The sequence below is a fragment of the Lepidochelys kempii genome, chromosome 8, assembly GCF_965140285.1.
Source record: "Lepidochelys kempii isolate rLepKem1 chromosome 8, rLepKem1.hap1, whole genome shotgun sequence".
Classification (NCBI taxonomy): Eukaryota; Metazoa; Chordata; order Testudines; family Cheloniidae; genus Lepidochelys; species Lepidochelys kempii.
This window is the reverse complement of record NC_136387.1, coordinates 70,071,314-70,088,129: the sequence shown is the minus strand read 5'-3', so window position 1 is coordinate 70,088,129 and position 16,816 is coordinate 70,071,314. Positions and strand designations below refer to the sequence as shown.

Sequence of the window (16,816 nt, the reverse complement as noted above, 5' to 3'; positions counted from 1 at the left end):
TTGTTTATAGAACTTCCTAAGTGAAACCACAAGACCGGGACTAACAAAACAGAAAAGCAAGAAAATTCAGCTAAATTTGAAACACTCTGGGCCAATAACTTCTGTCAGATATGACTTCAAAGGAGTGACTCTTGATTTACAGTGTTATAACTGTGTTGTTGTACCTGTGTTGGTCCCACGATATTAGAGAGACAAGGTGGATGAGGTAATATCTTTTATTTGACCAACGTTTGTTGGTGAGAGAGACAAGCGTTAGCTCGAATGTGTGTGTCTCTCACCAACAGAAGCCGGTCCAATAAAAGATATTACCTCACCCACCTTGTCTCTCAACATTATAACTGACAACGGAATCTGATTCTCTGATACAACCCAAATACCTAGGTAGAGCACTGTATAGAAAATGGCTTATAACCTCACCAGCTATTTTGAGGACCCTATAATATATAGAAGCAATAAGGCAATATTAAAAAGTGCTTAAGTATGCCTCAAAACACTTCAAGCAAAAAAGCATGAGACTTAACCACAAATATAAATATAATATAAATTGACTAAGCTGCTATTTCCTGAAAATACAATGCCTAGCATAGTGATGCATGCCAGGGCCTCTAGATGCTGCCACAATACAAATAAATAAATAATAATCGTAATATAATAGTAAAGGGTTGTTGGTACCGCCTTAACTGTGCTGGTGCTCAGGACTTGAAAAATCCACTCAGTAATAGAGAGTGGGGAACTTTCCCTGGTGAGTTGGGGGTCGGGGGGGAGGGGTGAATAAGCCAATTTCTGCAGAATTTAAGATTTCATTACAAATAAATTCTAACCCTTGTGGAACTGAATGTTAACCAGTGCAGTGCTGTCTTCATAAGTCAGAGAACAGACAGCTCCAATGTGTCTGCTTCTACTTAAGCTTTTCTAAACTGCATAGGGAAATGAACATAGCCTATGGGTCAGTGTGTAAGTGTCCAGAGTCATGTTAATTGGCAAGCAGCACAGACGGGCACTTGAGTTATTCAGGATGGAGGAGGACCCCAAAACTGGAAGGTGGGGAGGACTTTGAATATCAAAGACCAGTGCTTCACTACTCACAGCAACCAGGAGATTGGAGGGGTAGAAGAGCAGCTGAGGGATGGAGCTTCACATTTTTTAAGACGCTTTTTAGCCAGAGGCTGATGTAAAAGAGCCCATAAGCAGGGTCCAAGAACACCATTCTGGCAGAAATACAGCACCTTTCCCATTCACAGTAACTAGAAGTGGCAGAAGAGCTATGTTTTTTTAATCACACTGTCCATGGAGCTTGTTAGTTTCCACCCCATGCTGGTTTTTTGTGTTGGCCTCTGGCTAGTTAGGAACTTGGTAAAGTTCTCAAGGTCTGATGATGTTTCTGGAGAAGGAGAGAGAAAACAAATAGTAGGAGAGAGACAAACAGGGGTTGAGAGAGCACTTTCTGCAACTGATCATTGCCTTTCTGCTGCTATGCTTTCTTTTACCAAAACTGCTCTTGGTCAGGAGGCCACATGGCACGGGGTGACTGGACATTTTAAAATGCCTATGGAACCTTAGCATATACTGACTGCAAGGTGAGCAGCTATAAAAACCTTTATTTGTTTATGTCCTGACTTCAGTATTTAAATTGGCAACTTAAATTGTAGCCATAACCAGGCAAGTGACTGTAAAAAAAACCAGCACCTTATTCTACAGAAGTGATCTCTGTAACTGTAATTTAGTCTTATCCACTGACTTGGATAATAAAAAAAAATGCTTTTTATTAACTTGCACTGATTTCAGCATTCAAGGTTAGGACATACAGTACCATCAGTTTGCATTATGGCAATATAATATTTCCTGAACTATTCTCTGTTCCCTTCATTGAAATGCTTAATATTTCTGGAGCAATCACTGCTCTTTCACTATAACATCTCAGTCTTGTTCGTGAGAGGTTACAGATAATTCAGAACCTATTGGTGCATACAACTATTTTAAATTGTACCTTCCAATGTGCATTACCTTGCATGTGTCCACACTCTGTCCTGCAGTTTTGTTACTCATTTTTCTAGTTTTGTTAGGTTACTTTTAGAGGTGCTCAGTCCTTTCTAATCTGACCAACATAAGAAAGGGCCTCCTCCTGCTACCAATGAAAAGGAAGTGGCAGAAGGATTGGGCTCTAATTTTGTGTCATCCACAATTTTGCGATGTTGCTTTTTTCAGCTCTTTCAGATCAAGAAATTTATGGAACATTGCTCCTGGTACCAAGCTCTATGGCATCAGCTGTTTATTCCTTCTCTTTGTTTTCTATCTCAACCAGTTTTTTGTTGTAATCTTGACAGAATTTTACTTCTCACCCTTGGTTACCATGTTTCCTCAATAGCCTCTTGTGATGAACTAAATGCCATGTCTACAAATCTCTCTCTCTCTCATTCATCCATCAGTTCAGTAGCTCTGACTTAGAGAAGCTGCACTTGATCCTTGAGGCCCTCCAGATATTTCACTTGCTACATACATTCAAAACATGGCCACTCTCCAGACAGCGGTATATTTGCACTCCGGCAACAGACTGAGCATGTTGTTATATCCTAACTAAACTGTTGGCCTGGTCCCTCCATTACTTCCCCTGATTTCACCCAGTTCCAACTTGGTGCTTATTTACTTTACTTTAAAAACCTGCCAAACACCAATTTAATTATTTTAAAGGGTACCTGCAAATGGGAAAAAAATGTGCTCATTTTTTTGCTACCATTTTGTATAAAACAGGCCTGAAGGGTCTTGTATTTGGGGGAAGAAGTTGTTTCTTCCTCTCCCTTGCCTCTTAGAAACACCTCAGTACTCTCAAAGCTATCCTTCCCTGCTTTTGTTGGAGTCGCTGGAGAATTAGAGAACAGAACTGAGAGGCTTTCTCTGTCCTTGTCAGAAAGGGTAGGGGACTGCTAAATCTTTCACAAAAAAAATCTTTCCTACCCAAATATTTATTAAATGTTTGAGTTAAATAGATGTTATCAAAAAGAAACAAAAGGAGTTTTAATCAAGTCTTGTTTCTATATCATACAGACAAATAGAGGACACAAATAAAATTTTTCCCTCATTGCAGGTCACGTTTAACCCTCCTCTGGTTTTAGAATTAGAAAGTTTAGAAAACAGCCACAAACAACTCTTATGTGGCTAATGTTTCAGAAGTTTAAAGCACTGACCAAACTGTAGTGCAACGTTTACATCCAGTAGCTAAGTAACTTTGATTAATCAGTTTATTGGAAAGAATAGTTCAGTTTTTGAATTTTTAATTCCAACTAAACTAGTGGTGGGCAACCTGTGGCCCACGTGCCACAGGTTGCCCGCCCCCAAACTAAACTGAACACAGAGTTGGGAAACTCCCTTAGACATGATGGGAAGAGAATTTGAGAATAAATATAAACCACTTGATTTTGAAAATGAGGCTATAGAAAATGACTTTGAAGTGGGTATAACAAAAGTTGGATAATCACTTTGTGCTAAAGACAACTGTCCTCTCTTTGTAGATTTGCTTTCACAAGAAAGATCAAAAAGTGGGTGAGGCCATTGTGAGTTTTGCCATGAGTTTATGATTTTTCAGAGATTTGTGGTAAACGTCTGGATCTAATGAGAGAAAAAAATACAGGGGAATTTACAGTATATATGAAATGGAGGCATAAATATTTGTACTAAGTTCATTCTAGTGCCAAGAATTTCTGTGCAAGCGTGCCCCTCCCCCCAAGTGAATTCTACAGACTCTTGATTGATTGCAGCCATATTCCCATACCCATGTTCTGAAGAAAGAGGTTTATGAAGAAAATCCATGAGGCCCTCCTGGAACTCTCAATGCCAAATCCCACCCTCAATTGCATTTCCATTTGGATTAGAATATATGGTGTGAGTGCTGCCACCTAGTGGGGAGTAAGAGGAAGGAGAAATAGTATTAAAAGTACCTTTGCTCTCATTTTTGTTCTGTTTCCACCGTGACATTGTTTTACAAAGACTGGCTCACGTGGACACTTTCCTAGCTACAAGAACAGTCTCTCCATTTGTCCAAATTCATGATCAGCTCCACAAATTATCTGTAATTTAACAGCAGAAAGTTAACTAGCTTACTCTCATGCTGGCTTCTCTGGCACTTCTTGTTCATGTGACATGGACACAAATTGTGACACTGGTACTCACTCATCCATACAGTAAGAGGACAGTAAGAATTCTGCGCCCTCACCCAGTGGTGAAGTGATCCTCACTTGAATGAAACATAGCACCAGTAAATAGTCAGTTTCCATTGCCCAAGATTAGTAAGTCCAAAAAGTAAACAATTAACATTAATAATGACAAGTAAATTTAGATTTTTAAAACACTTTTCATAATTAAAAATGTTATTAATATAGATAAAGACATTTTAAATATGTGATTTTTAACCTAACAGTGGTAATTTTAACTGAAAGTGTTTTTGTATAATATAAAAATCCAGTTTGTATTTTCTTTCTTTGACAACTTTCTTACATAAAAGAAAAAATATAAAGCAATCTCCAGATGGGCAATGGAGTGGTAAGAATTAAACATAACAACTTTGAAATGAATAGTAAAACAAACCAAGTATATTTAATTTTAGTCGTTCACTGTGCTTTTATGATATAGAAAGATGTTTTAAAATTTCTTGTTTAAAAAAGTGTTTTTCTGCCTGTGACGTTCCCCTGGTATTATCTGGACCGGTGATCTGCTAGGTCATTCCAATCCTCGACTCTGGGAGCCACCTTACCCTGCTCTCCTGTGAGAACCCCCACTCCCAGGCTGTTACGCATAGCCTCTAGCATGTAAGCCGCTCCCAGTTACATGAGTAAGCACTTTTGGCCAGCTGCTGCTTGGATTGTGCAACTGAATGACACTAGCCAATATCTCTGGTCCGAGACACAACCCTAGGAACCTCCGTCTTGTAGTGTCCAGTTATGCCCGCTGGACGCAGCAAGCTTATATGAGTTCATCAGTTTAACAAAGAAATTGATATGTCCCAGGCTTGTTATCTCAAGGGAGTCTCTGACACACTTCAAACCAAATGCACTGCTTCAGGTAGAATAAACAAACAAATTTATTAACTACAAAAAGATAGATTTTAAGTGATTATAAATCAAAGCACAACAAGTTGGATTTGGTCAAATGAAATAAAAGCAAAACGCATTCTAAGGTGATCTTAACACTTTCAGTGCCCTTACAAACTTAGATGCTTCTCACCACAGACTGGCTGGTTGCCCTTCAGCCAGGCTCTCCCCTTTGATCAGCGCTTCAGTCACTTGGTGGTGGTGTCTGTAGATGGAGGTAGAAAAGAGAGTCAGCATGATAAAAGGGAGAGACTTTTGGCATGTTCTTTCTTCCCTGTTGGCTTTGTGCCCCCTCTCCCTCTTTAGGGTAAGGTGAGCATTACTTCATCATTGTCCCAAACTGACCAAGGGAAGGGGGGTGACGCACTCGAGAGTCCTACAGATCCTTTGTTGCTGCCTAGGCCAGTGTCTTTTGTTCCTGTGAGGCTGGGCTGGGTTTGTCCCATACATGCTCTGATGAGGTGTGAACTGCCCCTCTGTTCCTGGAGAGTTTTGCCTGGGCTTTTTTTTAAGCCATGAGGACACATTTTCAGCCTCATAACTATGTACACAAAATTACAACCTATAACAACAATGCTCAGTGCATCATGAGCCTTCCAAAGACACCTGACATGACAATATTTGCATTGGATACCACACAATCATATTATAAGGATGAACATGGGGGTGCAGGGTGTTCCTCCGAGGTACAGAACATCTCACTGTCCTGCCCCCTTTTTTCACCTTTTACATATCACGTTTGGAGTATAGAGCCCCCACTTCCTTCTTTGACAGAGATCCTTGGCAAGTTCTTTGGAAGAGCTGAATAGTGATGTCACATGAGGCTGTAACCTAAGCTGCAGCAGTCCCTCATCTATCTTCTTCCCCCACAACTGAGAGAGAAGGGGTGCTGATTCATAAACTTTCTTCGGGTCCTCTAGTATTCTTGCTAAGGACCTCCAGCAAAGAGAGTGATATGAAGACCTGATTATACAGAACACAGGCAAGAGGAAAAACAGGATAAAAGAGTTATTTGCAAATCATCTTTGAGGTAGTCTTTATACGTTAAAGAAACAGAGAAGAAACTTTTTTTTTTTTTGCTGTTCACATTTACTGAAGTTTCATATACAATATGCTCAGTTCCTTATACTCAGTGCATGAAAGGAAATCCTTTGCATTCTAGTACATAATTATATTCTAAGGCTGTATGTAATAGGAAGTATGAAAAATGTAGTTCATCTTAGAGACATTGAGAATGTATCTTTTCGTTTTCCTATTTGAAACTAAAAACAAAACACGTTTAATCAGAAGGGTAACTTATTGTCAAACTTTAATGCTCAGTTTTAGGCCCCAGTGCTGCAAACAGATGTGCTGATGCAGATCTTTGCCCCAAACACAGTAACTCCAGTGGACCTCATCAGGATTCCACGTGAGTCTAAGAGCCTGCATCACTGCATCAGTTTGCAGATTAGGGTCTCTGCCTTGTTTCTGCAAAGTATTTAAGCACATCCTAACTTTAAGCACATGAGTAGTCTCATTGGCTTCAGGGGCACTACTGTTGTGGTTAAAGTTAGGCACAAGCTTTAGTATCTTGCTGACCTGGGGTCTAAACCAGCAGTAGCTCTCAAGTATACTATGATGATCATTATTGTACCTATGTTTTCAGCTCCTAAGGTATCTAGATATATTAGCATTGTAGATTTTAACTCTCTTTGTATAAAGATATTTTAAATATTAGTTTTGTAATTATTGACCTCATATTAAATCAACTCTCTTTCCTGCAGCTGTTCAATATTTTTAAAAATATTGCCTTCTTTCCTGTAGCTGCATAACAATAAATGATACATTGAACATTTATGCAAATATTAAATCCATAGTTTATACTGTAAAATGGTTAGTCTCATACAAAGTTTATTTCTGCTGGGAATGTTTGTCCTCAAAGGTAATTATCTCCTTTTGATTGATCACATTTGCCTCATACGTTTATGTGAAATGCCCTCCCCCCTCACCCCCAAAAAGTCACAAGCCTCATTTACTAGGAGAAGGATTCCAAAATCTAATATTGTTGATCAACAGTTAATCTCTTTTAATTTACTTGATAACAGCTTATATAAGTGCATACAAGATCTTCATCAGAGTAATACAGGTTGATTTACTAAAAGCCTAAAATAAGGTATCCGAGGGAAAAAAAAACATTAATATTATTTGTGTTCAGTTTACTTACTGTTAATTTATACTTTTTGCCAGTGTGCTGCACATATCATCCTTATCAGTTATGAAGTTAAAGTTTCATCAAGGTATAAGCAGCACTGGAAGTAATTTCAATTGAGTTAACAAAAGGAATAAAATGAAAATCATTTAAAACTGGCTCACACCAGCAATTCTTCGTGCACTATTAACAGCTAAGATCTAGTCACAAAACATTATTCCTAGAAGAAAAGGTTTAGTGAACCCTAGAAATTGGATTTGATTTATGCCAGAAAATCTGCCTTTTCACTGCTTGAGATTTCTATGGAAGAAAGCCACAGTCTTTTACCAAATGGTTTCTAAGGAAACATCTTATAGCAGAGCATCTGAAAACAATTTGGTTGTTAATGAGAAATAGTTCTCATGATGGTGGGAAAGTGTTGAGTGAAAGAAAAGGCTGCAAGATTTGGCAGTCTGTCCATAAAGGCATTTAAATAAATGTGTGCGGCAGTTCATCTTATGAAATTTCTACATGGATTACACATTCATAGCCTGCCTTTCAAATGTCCAGGTCTGATTTCAGAGCTGTTCTTCTATATAGATAAACTCTACAAAGAGGTTATGAGCAATAGGAAGAAACATTTGTATATGAAAGCTGGATACTTCAAATAGCATATCAGAGCCCATGTCACCCTGCAGCAAAAGTCTTTGCTTGCTCTGGATCACACTGTGACTTTTAAAAACAGAACTGCATTAGTGGGTTGGTGGTTGCTGAGTAGCGTCCAGTGACAGTGAGTGAAGGCATTCTTCCTGAAGAATGCTGAGGCATGCAGGGCCTCTATGGTTGCTATGGGGAGTACTCGCAGAAGTGGCTTTTATATGTTCTTTTCGAAAGTCCTGATTAGAGAAATGCTAGCTGATGTGCAGAGATGGGCTGAATCTTGTAGAAGAACATCTGAGGTCAAATCTTCACTACAGCGCTGCGTTGGTGCAGCTGCACCAATGCAGCTATGCCGTTATAGCACATCTGGTGAAGATGCGCTATGCCAATGGGAAAGTGCTCTCCTGTCAGCATAATTACTCCACCTCCACAAGAGGCAGAAGCTATGTTGGCAGGAGCATCTCCCGCCGACATAGCGCCAGTGGGGACAGCGCTTAACTCGATGTAACTTGTGTCACTCAGGTGGATGTCTTTTTCACACCCCTGAATGATGTAAGTTACATCTTAAGCAGTAGTGTAGACCAGCCTTCAGAGTCCTTATCCTACCCTGCCAGCCACGTCCTGGGGTCTAGAGTGCCTCTGTCAGCAATGGCTCCCCCTGCCCCCATCCCTTTGCCCCATTGCTCTCCGGAAGCATAAACAGCAGCTTTCTGGCTTTCCCCAGCATGGATACACAAAAAGTGGGAAAAGGGTCTTTCCTTCTCCCGCATTATCACAGCTAGAATCAAACTGTTTTTTGTCTTTCAGTGGCTGAGTGGAGTTGTAGAGACGCCCTGTTGCTTCCTTTTATTCCTCCTCATATTCCTCTACCATTTTATTTTAACTTGGGCTCCAGAGGAGGAAAACATTCTAGAATACATCTATGCACTCAACAGTAAATTAAATCCTGCAAACAGAGCTGGAAAAAAAATAGATTTTCATGTAAAATTCCTCCTCAAGTTCTCCCAGAGGTGAAAGAAAGTTCAGGTTGGACTCTCTAGTTACATTTTACATATTTCTTCATTGTTCCTTAGGAGAAATATTTTTCTCTCAAGAGTTTTCGATTAAAAAAAGGTTGGCTTCCAACAAGACCACAACTATCCTTGGAAATGGTATTGAAAACCATTTTTATTAAACCATTTTCATTACCACTTCAGGGGGAATCATTGCTGAAAACCATTGTGAGCAAAGGCTTGGTGTGCTTGGCTGAAATCCCACTCCATCTTCAGTAGGGCAGGATTTCCCCCGTAGTGTAGACAAGACTTTAAACAGCAGCCAGGCTGTAACAGCAGTTTTTTATGTTGGGAAGTTTGGAATATCTATGCCCACCAACTGAAAATAATATTTATTTTAAACAAGAGCACAGCAGGAGTTTGCCAGGTTCAGGCCCTTAATAAGGTAAAGTCCACTTGAGGAGCTTCACATAAACATTGATACTGTGCTGATTTTCAAATTAAATGTGTGTGGGGGAGATCTAGCTGCCCTTCCCTGAAATATTATTGAAAAAGATGCAGCCTCAATGCCAAAAATCCTCTCCCCAGTGGATTTTATCCTTATCTTAAGTGGAACAATGTAGATTTTCCATGTTGTTTGCGTAAATGCATGGATTGGGTATAGATGAGGCAGTGCCCGTTGTCTCTATGGATAAAAGCTGCTGTTTGCAGCACCTCTCCTTTTTTTTTTATTTTCTGCCATTTTCTGTCCTGTTTGCCTACTCTGCTCTCTTTTTCCTCTTCTTGTCTCTCCTTTTTCTGATTCTCTCCTCCCGCCTACCTAGTTTCTGACTTCTCAATCTTCTTCCTGCACTGCCCCTTCCAATCTGCTAATGACACCAGCCATAGATACCCTGACTGTCCATTTCTCCCACAAGTCACCATGTGCCTTTATCTACACAGCTCTCTACATGTGGAATACCCTACCAACTGGGATATACCAAACCATTGCATTCTCTTCATTCAGAACCCTCCTTAAGATTAATATCTTTCACAATGGCCACAAGAAGTGAGTAAGGAATAATAATTACAATAAAAAAGATGTAATTGGCCATTTGAGATGTGTCCCTGCCTAACTTAAAGTAACTTCAAGATCTTATTGTTGTAACCCTTGGCTTTCCTCTCCTTACTCCTTTACTACCTTTTACCTCCACCCTTCACACAGAGAGGAGAAAGGAAGGGAGGCAAGCCCCATTAATGGGATTTGGGAATGAGAGTATATCATCACTTTTATTGCAGGTTGAACAATGCATTGGTATCTTAGTGCTCTATCCTCACAAAAGGGAACTTCCTGCTCAGGAAAAAAAAATGGACTGTAGTTCTGCTGTGCCTGAGTATACCTCTGATAACTTAACATCTGTGTGGGCTGTGCACTTTTTTTCTTTTAATTGATTTACTTCTGCAGGGTTGGCCAAAGCATTGTCCATATAACACAATCTGACCAGTGTCTTTTCTCATTTATAATATAGAGTTTGTGGCATATAGAGACTGTACACTAAAGCTGGTTTGGAAATGAGGGGGGAAATACATGAAAATGATCTAAAATTTGTTTCTGTTTTTTTGTTGAAATGTCCCTACCAGTTCTACTACAGCCTTATCATTTCTCTGGGTTGCACTTCTCTATTAAAGAAGAGAGGAGCTGTAGTTCTCCGTTATATGTATGTTAGATGCTGCTCTTGGATTTCTGGCAAGTTGTCAATGTATTCCTCACTTGAGCAAAATCTAGATTTATTTGGAACATATATTGAGCCCTAAAATGAGATTAATATATAAATATTATGTGAAAATTATACAGAGTGACAATTTCATAACAAAATGAAACTTTCAGAGTCCAGCTGGTACATATGAAATCTCTGTGCTGTTCCAAAGTAGATAAGACACAATGAACTACTTATGCTGGGATGCTAAATACAGCTTTCATAGTAAGTGACCCTGTTAAATTGAAACATAAACCATCGTATAGCGATAAGAGTGTTTGTGGTTTGTACTGCAATAGGTGTAGAAAGTTAACATGAGACTGTTTGGCTCTGTGATAGCATCTTTAGTTACACTTTTTAAACTTTTTTACATTATGTTAAAAGTAATGCAAAAATAGACATATCACTGTTTAATTTTAATGCAGTTTGATGTAATAAGAATGTTCTGGTTGAGTAATTAATCAGATACCAGATCAGATAATGTCAGATAAATTAGCATGCTCATGGGCTCTACATATGCTTTTCTTTCCCGTGGTCAGTGTCATGTAAAGACTTACACATGTACGTAGACCCATTGACTTCAAATATGTAAAGTTAGTAAAACAAGAGTACAGTGCAGAATCAGACCCTATTATTTTAGATATTACAAGGTTATAAATTAATATGAAATGGGGTCATTTTTCATATTAGCACACACAGCTTTAGGATCTAGCTCTCCAAGGAAAAAGAGTAGTGCCTGGTACTCCTTTACATTACTATTGACCCAAAGCATCTCTAGCAAAATATCTACAACTTCCAGTGAAGGAGGAGAGAGAAGGGTACGGGAGCTGCTTGGTAGACCTGCTGAGATTTGGACATCAAACTCTGAGGGGGAAGGGGGTGGAGGATTTTGCTCTTTAGCATGTTATCCCTCTCATAATTGCTCTTCAGCCTTTACCAACGACATTATAAAAATAGTTCCTCTGGCCACCTGAACTTTGGTGTAGTTGGATTCTTGTGCGGCACTGTTCGTGGAGTGCCAGAGCAAGGGCTCGACTGAACAGATTTTAATGATTGAATTGCTAATATCAAATTGCATGAAAACCCATGCGTGTGGTTTCTTTAAGTGAGGCAAACTTGTCTGGTGTTGTCTCTTAATCAGATATAATTAATTCATATATTGGGTTGATCAGAGGACTCTAAAGCAAAAATGCATTGACAGCAAAGAGGTTCTTGGGTGAAGAAGAGGTAGAATGATTGTCTAGTCTTGCAGATTATTATTTTAAACTTGTTTTGCATCAATTAATTTTCTTTTTAAAAATAAAGGGCCACATTTTTTCTTGAAATACATACATGCAGCTCAGTGGGAATTAGTTATAAATTTGAAACAAAAGTTAGCCCCAAATGCTCCATAAAGAAATTACTTTAAAGAACCATAGAACCGTAGGGTTAGAAGGGACCACAAGGGTCATCTAGTCTAATCCCCTGCCAAGATGCAGGATTTGTTGTGTCTAAACCATCTGGCCTCCTTTTGAAAACCTCCAGCAAAAAAGCCTCCCAAGGCAATCTGTTCCATTGTCCTACTGTTGCAGTTAGGACGTTTTTCCTGAGATTTAATCTAAAGCTGCTTTACTGTAGTTTGAACCCATTGCCTCTTGTCTTGCCCTCTGTGGCAAAAGAGAACAACTTTTCTCCATCTTTTTTATGGCAGCCTTTCAAGTATCTGAAGACTTCTATGATATTCCCTCTTAATATCCTCTTTTCCAAACTAAAGCATACCCAGTTCCTTCAGCCTTTGCTCATATGGCTTGCATTCCATCCCTTTAATCATCTTTGTCGCTAGCCTCTGGATCCTTCCAGTTTCTCCACATCCTTTCTATACATTGGTGACCAATATTGGATACAGTACGTCAGCTGAGGCCTGACCAGTGCCAAGTAGAGCAGTACTATCACCTCCTGTGATTTGCATGTTACGTCTCTGTTAATGCAACCTAAAATTGTATTTGCATTTTTTTGCAACAGCGTTGCATTGCTGACTCATGTTGAGGTTGTGATCCACCACAACTCCCAGATCTTTCTCAGCAGTGCTGCTGCCAAGCCGCTTCCCCCCCCCCCATTCTATATTTGTGCATTTGGTTTTTCTTCCCTACGTGTAGCATCTTACTTTTGAATTTCATTTAATTGTTTAGCCCAGTCCTCTAATTTATCAAGATCCCTCTGAATTTTTGCTTTATCCTCCAAAATATTGGCAACCCCCCACTAGCTTTGTGTCATCTGCAAACTTGATCAGTGTGGTCTCTATTCCTATATCTGGGTAGTAAATAAAGATGTTAAACAACACCAGACCCAGATAGTACATACAAATAATGGTAAAAGTCGGTCTTAACAATAAAAATAAATAAAAAACCCCAACCAACCAAAAATAAAGAAAAAATAAGTTCAGAGTTAAGGTTATATCCTTAACTCATCTTTGTACCCTTCTGAATTAAAGCACATATGGTACTGCAACAGTATGAATAATGTGAGAAGCCTGCAATTCATAGAATCCCTAGTGTGAGTAGCATTATTAGTTCTGTAATTCCTGGTTTTCATGATTTCAGTTGTTCATAGTATTTACTACTCTCTCTAATTGTTGAGGGACTTTTTAAATTTACTGTAGCTATATGATATGGCTAATTTTAATTTACAGATAATCAGAGAATTCCTCCTCATTGTCTGTTAATTTTATCTGAACATATTACACACTCCATCATTAGAAGAGAAACAATAACAAACTGAAATTTCCGAAATTCCCCATCATAAGAGGGTTAAAAAAAGTAAAAGTTTGTGTGTCCTAAATGTTCTTACTGGAATCCATTATGCATGAAAAGGGTTTGAGCCCATGTGCAAGACCTCTGAATGAACTTCATTCATTCCGTACTTGGAAATGTCTGTTCAACCACAGACACAATAGTTACAACCTAATTTCTTTGATGTCAGGAGTAGCTTATTAAAAGTGAAGAGATCATTATTTAAAAGTGTAGTAACTTTTCTGTGGTAGTTATATAATTTTACATTCCTTTAACATCTTATGGTGTAATTATATAAGGATATTTTATTTAAATGGTTAAAGTGTGGTAATATATATTCATTTTACATTTTTAAACAGTTAATATGAAGCTTTTGCAACATCTAGTATATGAACATAATTTATTTTAGCTTTGTGAATTTTAATGTGAAACAAATATATGCATACTCATTTCTTGATCTTCTGTGAACACTCTCATATTATTCATATTTACTGCCAGTGTTTAAATCACCCCCCCATGTTTTTTCCCCACTTTTAAAATATTAAAACTTTATTTCATATTTGAAGAAGTAAAAGATTTGCTGTGCTACAATACAGTATTATCCATTCATTAGGCCTGATTATGATTTTACTTGAACTGAAGTCAGTGGTGTTACATCAGGTTAAACCCGTTTTGTTTAAAATTGGCATGGTGTAATGGGAGAGATTAGATAGCTACAGTATCATGACCTTCATTCTGAGATAGTGATTGGACATACTGTGACAAGAATTTAGGAGAATCTAGCTTGCTTTATTCATGCAACATAGGAATTCCCTAAACTCCCTCATTCCAACACCAATTGTTTAAAACAGCGATTCCCAACGTATTTACCATTGTGGGCTGCATATGCTGTTCTCTGTGTGTTATGTGGGCCGCATGAGGATGTCATGTGGGCCCCATCTGTATGCTGATTGGGCTGCAAGCAGCCCTTGGGCCAGGGGTTGACAAGCACTGGGGTTCAGAAAGTTCCAAGAGGCAGAGTCCCATGGACCAGGGTGGGCAGTGACTCCCACTTTTGCTCCTATCCAGGAACAGTAGACACTAGGGTGAGGGTAGAAAAAAACACTGTTATTTTATATATTTCCCTTAATTCTCCCTTGTGATAACCCAAGTAATGATATATACCGGGGTGGGCAAACTTTTTGGCCCGAGCGCCACATCTGGATATGGAAATTGTATGGCGAGCCATGAATGCTCAGAAAATTGGGGTTGGGGTGCGGGAGTGGGAGAGAGCTCTGGTTGGGGATGCGGACTCCGGGGTCGGGCCAGAAATGAGGAGCTCAAGGTTCGGGAGGAGGGTGGGTGGTGGTGGGGGGTTGAGGGCTCCGGCTGGGGGTGCAGGCTCTGAGGTGGGGCTGAGGATGAGGAGTTTGGGGTGTAGGAGGGTGTTCTGGGCTGGGACTGAGGGGTTCGGAGGGTGGGAGGGGGATCATGACTGGGGCAGGGTTGCGGAAAGTGATGCAGGCTCCGGCTGGGGGTGTGGGCTCTGGGGTGGGGCTGGGGATGAGCTGTTTGGGATGCAGGAGAGTGCTCTAGACTTGGATTGAGGGGTTTTGAGAGTGAGAAGGGGATCAGGGCTGGGGCAGGGGGTTGGGGCATGAGAAGAGGCTCGGGGTGCAGGCTCTGGGCAGCACTTACCTCAAGCGGCTCCCAGAAGCAGCGGCCTGTCCCTGCTATGGCTCCTACGTGGAGGTGCAGCCAGGCAGCTCTGCATACTGCCCCATCCGCAGGCACCACCCCTGCAGCTCCCATTGGAGCGCCAGAGAGGGGCCATGCTGCTGCTTCTGAGAGTGGTCCCTGGCCCTGCTCCCCAGCTGGAGCACTGGAGGGGGGCAAGCCCCAGACCCTGTTTCCCAGCTGGGGTTCGAGGGCCAGCTTAAAACAGCTGGCGGGCTGTAGTTTGCCCACCCCTGATATACACAGTATACTCATCTGGTAAAGGTGTGGATCTTTGTGTTCAGTGTAGAATGAAGCAGGTTTGGAGGGTGGAGAAAACCAGCAGGAGATACGTCACTTGAATAATATTCTTCTGCAACCGGAGTCCTTTATCCCTTTTAGGTTCAACAGTGACCTGGTTATCATTTAGGGCCTGATACTGCAATTTGTATTTTGCAGGCAGACTGCTGTGCCCCTGGAGAGCCCCAATGAGGAGCCTTAATGCAGATGCAGCAATCTTCCTGCCCACTGTCAGTTGCAGGACTAGGGTCTTTGGTAGCAGCCATAGTCTTAGAAACTTACTTTTATGAGTGGACTGAGCATGTCCCCAAACAGAGATTGTGGAAAATATTGCTGTTGGGGAAACAACTGTGAAGGGGTGGGTGGCCCTTAGCAGGAAAAACTACTAATAGGAAGACAGAAGATAAAACAGCCCCCTCCTCACACTCACAAACACTCTTTATCTAATAGACCTTCTGCCAGTGGCTTTTCCTGCTAAGTAGTTTCATCCTTCCATCCCCTTGCCATGTAAAATACATTTATTTAGTACATCCAGTGAATGCCTAGGTAGTGCTAATTACATTGTCTGATCATTTAAACCCCATTTATGTCCATTTTCTATCCCAGGGGTTCTCAACCTTTTTGTTGCTGAGGCCCCACTCAACATGCTGTAAAAACGCCCTCGCCTGGCAGGGGAATTGGGGTGGTGGTGCAGGGATCAGGCCAGGGGGGCACCCTTGGGCATAGGAATAGTTTTACTTCTATTTGGGGGCGGGGGGCAAGGGCTGGCAGGACTTGAGCCAGCTCCGCACAGGACCGTCCAGGGAGGAAGCGCCACCTCCACTCCCTGACTCACTCAGGAGGCCACCCAGCCTGTTTGGGCTGTGGGGAAATGCAACCAAAATATATAACTCCAAGGGGGGGACTCAGTTCAAAAAGTGTGAAAACTGCTCAGAGTGCAGGGGGTAGCTAGGGGTTGTGTGAAGTGAGGGGAGTAGCTCAGGGTGCAGGGAGGGGGTAGCTAGGGGCTGTGTGCAGGCAGGGGGGTAGCTCAGGGTGCAGGCAAGGGGTAGGTAGGGGTGTGTGCAGGCAGGGGGGTAGCCAGGGGCTGTGTATGGGCGGGGTGGCCTCCCAGTGCAGCTCCCAGCTTCAGCAGTGGGGAGGAGAGGGGGTGCTGGGGCTCCCACCTTCAGCCCCCTGCTGCTCCTGGCTTGGGCGGCGGGGGGAGGTAGTTTGACGGTTTCAGCCCCATGTCGCTCTCAGCTTCAGGGGTTGGGGTGGGGGAGGCACTGGCTTCAGCCCCGTGCCGCTCCTGGCTTCAGCACTGGGACTCAGGGTACTGGGTTTCAGCCGCGGAGCTCCACGGCCCCCCTGAAAGGGCTTGCGGACCCCCCAGGGGGCCATGGACTACCAATTGAACACTGTGCTATCCCATCTG

At 41.3% G+C, this 16,816-nt stretch overlaps 1 protein-coding gene and 1 long non-coding RNA gene across 15 annotated transcripts in view; one reads left to right on the top strand and one right to left on the bottom strand.

Annotated features, from left to right (window-relative positions):
* LOC140916026 (putative oxidoreductase ZK1290.5) overlaps nucleotides 1-16,816 on the top strand; it is a 74,318-nt gene that overhangs the window by 6,454 nt on the left and 51,048 nt on the right. The gene's annotated exons all lie outside the window — the stretch shown is intronic.
* On the bottom strand, nucleotides 5,048-7,459 carry LOC140916028 (uncharacterized). Its single transcript, XR_012160373.2, has 2 exons — nucleotides 7,285-7,459; nucleotides 5,048-6,044 (listed from the first exon to the last, which is right to left on the bottom strand). It is a non-coding gene; the product is annotated as an uncharacterized LOC140916028 (long non-coding RNA).